Source organism: Cavia porcellus, unplaced genomic scaffold (genome assembly GCF_034190915.1).
Source record: "Cavia porcellus strain 051 isolate PalLab524CR breed Dunkin Hartley unplaced genomic scaffold, mCavPor4.1 scaffold_29, whole genome shotgun sequence".
Taxonomy (NCBI): Eukaryota; Metazoa; Chordata; class Mammalia; order Rodentia; family Caviidae; genus Cavia; species Cavia porcellus.
In genome coordinates this window covers 20,433,521-20,442,556 of record NW_026947512.1, presented here as the reverse complement: position 1 = coordinate 20,442,556, position 9,036 = coordinate 20,433,521, and the positions used below count along the sequence as shown (strand labels likewise).

General features: G+C 38.5%; 2 non-coding genes across 2 annotated transcripts; both read right to left on the bottom strand.

The window, feature by feature from the left end:
• Positions 1-244: 244 nt before the first annotated feature.
• Positions 245-407, bottom strand: LOC111758323 (U1 spliceosomal RNA). The gene has a single exon (XR_002792515.1). It is a non-coding gene; the product is annotated as a U1 spliceosomal RNA (small nuclear RNA).
• An 8,103-nt stretch (positions 408-8,510) lies between these two features.
• LOC111758301 (small nucleolar RNA SNORA2/SNORA34 family) lies at positions 8,511-8,647 on the bottom strand. The gene has a single exon (XR_002792497.1). It is a non-coding gene; the product is annotated as a small nucleolar RNA SNORA2/SNORA34 family (small nucleolar RNA).
• Between the last annotated feature and the right edge of the window lie 389 nt (positions 8,648-9,036).

Here is a 9,036-nt window from a genome sequence, read left to right as displayed (position 1 = left end):
CCTCAATTCAAGGAAGTATTTTAACCCCTAGAAGAAAAAAAATCAAACTCAGATTGTTGTACCCTACAAAAATATCTCTAAAAATTGATGAAGATTGATTTCTTTTTTTTTCTTTTTATGGTACTGGGGATCAAACTCATGACCTCAGGCTTGCCAGGTGGAGATTGATTTCTTACTGTTTTTTTTTTTAATTCCATATTATTTCTATCCTTTTTTTCTGTTTGTCTTTCTTTGGGGGGAGGGACAGGAGAAAGCGCAAATGCAGTCCCCCACTACCACAAATTACACAGTTGAATTTCCCACATTTGGGGAAAATGAGGGGTCAGCACATCTGCAGTGCAATGGATAAACCTGGCCCTGGGAAAACCACCTTCATGATCATGGTATCTCCTCTGCCAGGTAAGTATTCTGTTTTCTCTTTTAAATAAAAATAAATAAATAAATAAATAAATAAATAAATAAATAATAAATTTGATGGAGAAATGCAATACTTCCATGACAAAGAAAACCTGAATAAATTCATGACCACCAAACTAGCATTCCAAAATGTTCTGATTCTAGGAGAAAATGAGAATTGTAATTCCACAAACACTGACAGAATGAATCCACCAGGCAAAGCAAGTAATTAAACAAAGAAGGGAAAAGGGAACCAATAACAGGAAAAAAAAAATGACAAAGCCTGTTATGAAGGCATTACCTACCAATTACGAACAGTGTAATTACCTTTTACACTATAAAAGGTAGGTACCTTTCACCAATCAAAATAAACAGACTGGCAGAGTAGATCAGGGAACAAGAGCCAATGTGCATACAAGAAACACATTTAATTCAAAACCAAATTCATAGACTGAAAGTCAAAGAATGGAAAATAATACTACATGCCACAGGAGCCAGGAAAAAAAACAAGGGTAGCTATTACTTGCAGACAAAGTAGATTTCAAGCCAAGGCTGATTAACAGAGACAAAGAGGTCACTACAACCTTATAAAGGGAACAATGCAAAAGGAAGAGATAAAAATCATAAGGATGTATGCACAAATACCAGCACAACCAACTATCTAAAACAAACACTCATGGACATGAAAAATTAAATAAGCACTAATACAATTGTAGTAGGGGACCTTGACACCCTATTATCACAAACTGACAGATCAACTAGACAAAAAATAAAAAAAGAAATATCAAAAGTAAACCAAACCTTTTGGGGGAGGGGTCTTTTTGAGATAGGATTCACTATGCAGTTCAGGTGTTCCTTAAACCCACTTTGTACCCCAGGATGGCCTTGAACTCCCAGCAATCCTCCTATCTCAGCTACTGAGTGCTAGTATTACAGGTGTGCGCCACCACACCCAGCTGAACCAAAATTTTGAACAAATGGACTTAGATATTCACTGAATGTCACACCTCATAACAAAAAAATACACATTCTCCTCAGCTGTACATGGATGTTCTCCAAAACAGATCACATGCTAGCTCATAGAAAAACACACTAAAGTAAACGCAAGGGCATTGAATTGCCCCATGTGTAGTATCACACCATAGTGCAATGAAATTGGAAAGCAATGGCAAAAGAATCCATGAAAACTTCACAAACACGTGGTAATAAATAATACCTTCTTGAACAACTAATGAGTTACAGATTAAATTGAAGAAAAAATTAGACAGATTCTACAGATAAATGCCAATACAATGCACTGGAACTTACAGAACACACTGAAAGCAATTCTACAGGGGACTTCTGTAGTGGTGAACTCTCTCATCAGAAAAACAAAGCAAGTGACAATAAACAACCTAATGTTGAACCTCATGCTTCTAGAAAAAGACGTAGTCAAGGCCAAAGCTCCTCAGAGGAGGAAATTATAAAGATCAGAGCAGAAATTAATGCAATGGAAACTAAGAAAACAATACAAAGAATCAAAGCATCAAAGAGTTGGTTCCTTGAAGATTAAGTAAAATTGATAATCCCTCAGCTGACTTTGTCAAAAAAAGAAAGAAAAGATCCAAATCTTGTAATTAGGAATAAAAAGAGATCTTCCAGATCACAACAGATCTGGAAGAAATCCAGCAGATCTTTAATACCCACTTTGAGAATCTGTATTCCAATAAAATGAAAAACAAGAGGAAAATGGGCAGTTTCCTAGATACATATGAATTATCAACTGAATCAAAAGGATATAAAGGATATAAAATTCTAATTAACCCAATATCAGTCTATAAAATTGGAGATATAATTAAAAACCTTTCAACAAAGAAAAGCCCGGGTCCTGATGGATTCACTGCTGAACTCTACAAGACATTTAGAGAAGAACTAACACCACTACTTCTCAAACTCTTTAATGAAATTGAAAGGGAAACAGTACTCCTAAATACATTCCTGGAAGCAAGCATTACCCTAATACCAAAACTCAAAAAAGATCCAATTAATAAAGAGGACTACAGGCCAATCTCCCTAATGAACATAGATGCAAAACTCGTCAATAAGGAACAGGCAAACAGAGTGCAGCAAATCATCAAGACGATGACCAAGTAGGATTCATTCAAGGGATATAGGAATGGTCCAAAACACCTGCTTCAATAAATGTAATATGCCATATTAATAGAGCGAAGGACAAAAACCATATGACCATCTCAATAAAAGCAGAGAAAGCATTTGACAAAGTGCAACACCCATTCATGATAAATCTGCTACAGAAATTGGAATAGATGATCTTTATCTCAATCTGATAAAAGCCTTGTATGACAAACCAACATCCAACTAAGTGGAAGGGCTTCACTCTAAAGTGAAAGACAAGACAAGGCTGTCCAATGTCACTACTCTTACTCAATATGGTTAGCAAAAGCAATTAGACAAGAGAAAGAAATAAAAGGAATAAGGATAGGTAAAAAAGTTACTATCAGTTTTTGTGGGTGACATGATACTCTACATAAAATACCTCAAAATCTCCATGAAAAGACTTCTAGATTTAATAACCAAATTCAGTAGCATAGATGGATGCAAAGAAAAAACTCAAAATTCAATAGCAGCTGGATATGGTATCACACACATGTACTCCCAGAATTTAGGAGGCTGAGAAAGAGGTTCACCATTAGTTGGAGGTTGACCTGGGTTGCTTAACCAAGTTCAGGCCCAGCCAGCACTGTATAGTAAGACTCTAGCTAAAAAATTAAATAAAAAATTTAAAAATTCAATAGCATTCCTGTACACAGAAAAAAAAATTTACTGATAGATGAATTAGGGAAACAACACTTTTCAAAATAGCACCCAAAAAATGAAATACCAAGGAATCTAATGAAAGGAGTAAAAGAACTACACATTAAAAACTACAACACTGAGGTTTTAGCTCAGCGGCATAAGCGCCTGCCTTGCAAGCAGGCGGTCGTGAGTTCGATCCCCGGTACCGATAAAAATGAAAAAGACAAAAAAACTACAACACTCTGAAAAAGTAGACTGAAGAGGGTGTCAGATAATGGAAAGACATCCCCATTCTTGGATAGGAAGACCTAATATAGTGAAAATGGCCATGTTTCAAAAATTGTTACACAAATTTAATACAATCCCAATCAAAATACCAGAATTATATTTCAATTAATTAGAGAAAACAATCCTAAAATTCATTTGTAACCAGAAGAGACCTAGAATAACAAAAGCAATTTCAGGCAATTTTATAGACTGAATTGCATCAAAGGCAAGGGAGGGGACATAACAATTCCTAATTTGAAATTGTATTACAAAGCTACTGTGATTTTTTTAAAAAGCAGCATGGTGTTAGCAAAAATATAGACTCAAGGATCAGTGGAACAGATTAGAATATGCAGAAACATCTCCAAACATCTTACCTTTCACAAAGGAACCAAACATGTTCACTGGAAGAAAGACAAACTCTTCAGTAAATAGTACTTGTAAAACTGCCTTTCCACATGCTGAAGATTAAAACTAGGCCCGTATCTTTCACTATGCACTAGATAAATCAAATGAATCAAAGATCTAAATATTAAAACAGAAACACAGCCAGTCCTGATGGCTCAGATCTGTAATTCCAACACTTTGTAGGCTGAGGCAAGAGGACTGCTGTGAGTTTGAGGCCAGCCTGAGTTACATAGTGAGTTCAAGACCAGCCTAAATTACGTAGCAAGATCCTGTTTCAAATAAATAAACAATCAAATAAACAGAAACACTAAAACTACTGGAAGATAGTGTTGCACCCCAAAACAAGGCCCTATGATATTAAACACAATGGGGGAGCAAGATGTTTGTAAAAGAGAGCTTTATTTAAGCTGGTAACCAGCGGCACAGTGCAGATGGAGTTTGCAAAGCTGTGCAACTGAGTTAGAATTTTGACAGATTTTTATAGTTCATTTATGATTAGCTCATTAATCATTAAGTATATAGCAAAGAAACAAGGTGGACCTTTGTTCCCCTTTGCTTGAGGTCACCCCATTTCACAGTGGGTGGTTAGCCAATTCGTAGCTCGTGGTCTGCCCATCCCAGGAACATTGTTGGCACAGCATCATTTGTCTCTTACAAAGGGAACAAAGGTTGACACAGCAAACAGGTTACTCGGGGAACTACGCATACAGAATAGCATGACGATGCGGTCAGTTAATCTATAACTATGTGGTTGGTGTGTGGTTACTAGGGTAATGAGCACAGCACAGAATGACAATCCTGCTAATAACTATCCTTTTAACTATTTTTGCTACTATCTTTTTAACTAACTAATTTTTTTAGCATTTTAGTACAACAGATAGAATAGGTAGAACTCTTGAAGACACTGGTATAGGCAAAAACTTTACGAATGAAACCCTAATCACATGGGAACTAGCACATAGAATCTACAACTGGGATCTCATTTTATTGAAAAGCTTTTGCACAGCAAGAGAAACTGACAGAATAAAGAGACAACTCATAGTAAGAGACAAAATTTTGCCAGTGTTCCTTAGACAAAGGACTAACATCCAGAATATGTAAAGAACTCAAAAATATCAGACACCCCAGATTTAATGACCCAAAAAATGGGCATCTAAAATGAATAGACACTTCTCACATGAAGAAGTGAGAAAGCAGCTAAATATATGAAAAAATGTTCAACACCGCTGGTCATTTGGAGATGCAAAGTACAACAACACTGAGATTGTATCTCACTCCAAAAAGTACGGCTATTATCAAGAAATCAACCAATAACAAATGCTGGTGGGGCTGTGGGGACAAAGGAACCTGTCTGCACTATTGGTGGAAGGGTAGCCTGGTTCAACCACTGTGGAAATCAGTGTGGAGATTCCTCAAAAAACTAGGACTCCAGGTTCCACTTGACCCAGATATTCTCCTTCGTGGTATCTTCCCAAAAGAATTAAAAGCATTATACCACAGTGTTATATGCACACCCATTTTTATTTTTGAATGAGACAGGGTCTTGCTATGCAGTTCAGGTGGTACTTGAGCTCACTTTGTAGCCCAGGCTGGTCTCAAACTCCCAATGATTCTCCTGCCTCAGCCTCCCGAGTGCTGGGATTACAGACGTGCACCACCACACCTGGCTCCACACCCATGTTTTAGCCCCACAGTTTACAATAGCTAAATTATGTAAATAGCCCAAACACCCATCAATCTCTGAATGGATAAAGAAAATGTGTTTTTTTTTCATATAATGGAGAAGTACTCTGCCATAAAGAAGGATAAGGTTGGGGCATTTCTAGCTAAGTGGATGCACCTTCAAACCATACTTTTAAGTGAAATCAATTGGACACACATGTTTAAATATTGTATTGTTTCTCTGGTGTAAGAAACTGAAAGTGTAAATAAGGACCAAAATGTGTAATAGATATTAGGAAATGGAAGGGAAATGTTCAAAGAAAAAGGGGAACAAGGGATAGATAGGGAAGAAAAAGGAAAGAAGGGACAATTTAAAAAATAATACAAAGAAAAATGAAAATAAAGTTTTTGTAAATAAGGAGGGCAAGGGGGACAAAGGGGAGGAAAATGGGAAAAAAGGAGAAGCAAGAAAAATCTTGTAGAGGTACAGATTTCCTATGGTGAAGTTATCACTATATAGATCTAAAATGTACCCCAAAATACAAATAAAAAATAGTGGATCACTTAGTTCATTTCCAGTAAAAAAAAATGGTGCTACATGAAAATAGCTATAGATTTTGCATAGCAGGAAATCTTTGAAATTCGTTTCCTTCATCTAACCGTATACTTCTGTAAACAGTAGAGGTACTGTATGTATAATTCCTATTTTTTCCACAAAATTTTATGACGATGTGAAGTAAGATCCAGGATTTAATGAGTGTCTCATACATTATCTTCTAGGATGTCCTTCTTTGCTGGGAACGATGGTAGTAAAGAATAGAACCACTAGCATCGCTATTGAGGGGCATTGATTTGGACTATGCAGCCAACAATTCCACTCACTACTGCTTTTCTAAGTGCAAATATCGACCAATGAAAAAGGCAGATAATGTCTCAGTACTGTGAAAATATCTTCGACCTTTTAGAATCCCTGGTAAGATTCCAAAGACCCTGAGGGTTTTGGACTATACTTGCAGAGCATTTGTTTTTGTGCATGTCCTTTGCAGATTTATGGCAAGAAAAATAAAATCATAATTTCGTCAAAAAAACCAGAATTTTTTGGCTGGTATCACTGAGTTAAAAAAAAAAAAACAACCCACAGAATTTGTAGGTTTTATTGACTTCTTACATTTGATTTTACAGCAAAAAAAAAAAAAAATTTTTTTTTTTTTAGATAAGGTCTTGTTATGTAGCCCAGGCTGGCTTCGAACTTGTGACAATTCTCCTGCCTCAGTCTCCCAGGTGCTGGGATTACAGGTGTGCACACCATGCCCTAACGACAGCGAAATTTTAAATTGTTTTCCTTTATAATTCACTTGCTTAGGTACTTAGCATTTGTCTTCATTTTTTGTAATCTAAAAATGTTTTCAGGCTGTACTTATTAACTTCTTTTCAACATAATGACCCCTCTACTGTGGTCTTAATAGTTTGTTTGTTTGTTTGTTTTTTAATGATTGTCCTTCTTCCTGCTGTGCTGTCATGTCCCTTGCTCCATCTTTATGACTTTTCGCTCCCTTTTTGAGGAGAGTGTGACCACTTCCAGCTTTGCAAAGTCCTCGCTGTTATCCAGCAGATTAGGAGGTGTAGGTTTCCCTTAGCTCCATCCTGGCTCCGTTTTAAACTGCCTGAGCACTCTGTTGGAGCTCCAGCTCTGATCCGCCACACGCATCCCGCTAACTCTGTTCCTGTGTGCGTGCCCTCTTCTCTGAAGCGGCTTTTGCACTCGGACCAGCTCTTCTGCTAACCCAGTGCAAGGTTTTCAGACACGCTGAACTAAGGAATGTGAGGAGAATGCACCTTCCCCTGCGCTGCCGTTTCCTTCATGTGGGGAGAACTTGAGGACGGGTTCTCCTGGCCTCTCTCCGCTTGCTCATTCTTAGCAGCACAGGGAAGTCAGTGCTGCGCTTAGACAAACGGGCACTGGGAGCTCGCTCTTCCCCTAAGAAGAGGTTTGCCTACGCGAGCTGCAGTCTCCTGATTGTTCTCTTCCCCACTGGCTAAGGACATGCATTGCCTCTGTAGGAAGCAGGCCTGCATTTTGGAGGTGTAGCTTCAAAACCCTAACATCTGAAATATTAGGCTGTGATTACTAATTTGTAAGTTGGGAGTAAAATTTCAGATGGTAAAACGTACACACAAAGGCTCTAGTTGAGGGAAAGTGTGTGGCATTGAGCTTTAGATTTTAGCGTATTTAGCAGGCTTTGAAATTACACTGGGTGGGTTTTTATAGCTATGTAGCTAGCTTTTTTTAATTTTAAGGAGATTAAAACAAAACCAAAAAAATTAAAGCTGTACAAAAGTTCAAAACAAAATAATAGGAAATCAACAATGGCTACCATAATGCATTGTGCTTTCTTCAAAATAGCTGCCCTGACCACCAGACACAGGCGTGTAAAATTAACCAAACAATACAAGAACTATGTTGAAATTTCAGATTTGTGACCTCTAATTTTTTTTTTTTTTTTTTTTTTTTTTTTTTTTTTTTGTCTTTTTTGAGACGGGGTCTCGCTATGCAGTCTTTAGGCTGGCTTTAAGCTCACTTTGTAGCCCAGGCTGGTCTCAAACTCACAATGATCCTCCCACCTCAGCCTCCCGAGTGCTGGGCTTACAGGTGTGAGCTACCACGCCCGGCTGTGACCTCTAATTTCTACTATATCTGCATCTCCTGAATTTGTTCTGTATGGGCTGAGGGCTGAGATTGTATTTTGCTCCTTTGTCCTGACATTTTCCTGTGTTTCTCTGAATCAGCCCATTGCTGCATCCTGGGCTCCTGCACTGGCTGCCAGTCCCTCAGAGCAGTGGACAGGAGTAGGCACCTGGGTCCCTCCATCTGGGGCTCCTGGAGTGGTGGAGAGGCCTGGGGCAAGGGTTCACTGATGCTTCCCAGATAGCAGTGGGACCTCAGGACGTGGCTTCTTCAGGCCTGTGTTGGTTGGATTCTGAGCTATTTCTTTCTAATGAATTGACCATTACATTTCCAAAGTTGTGAAATGGCCAAAAGACCCTAGGAAGACTTCTCTTTAGGCTCCTGTTTAAAACCAGCAGCTACACCAAACTGCTGGCCTTGATTCAGGGCTGCTGTAGCTAGTTTTTGACTTCTTAGAATCCTCCTGCCTTGGCCTTCCGGTATGCTAAGATTACATGCATGTACCAAAACACTCAGTCAAGCATCTTTAAATTGTAAGTCACCTCATATTTTGACCTTGGCAGGTGACTACAGTTCATGTCATAACATCACAGCTTATATTTCTACAAAAGACAAAGCTGCACACACTGGCCTTAAGCAAAGATGTGGTACCTATCAGTGCACCTCTCAGCAAAGCTGCTTTGTGGGCCTTGGGGAGCCACAGGGCCATTCCCTGCTGTACACTGACCCTTCATCTATGGCCCTGGTCTCACTCTACTTGTGAGGGCTTCATGGCAACTTCAGCAGACACTGATGTCTTCAGCAGACACTAAGGACTTAGT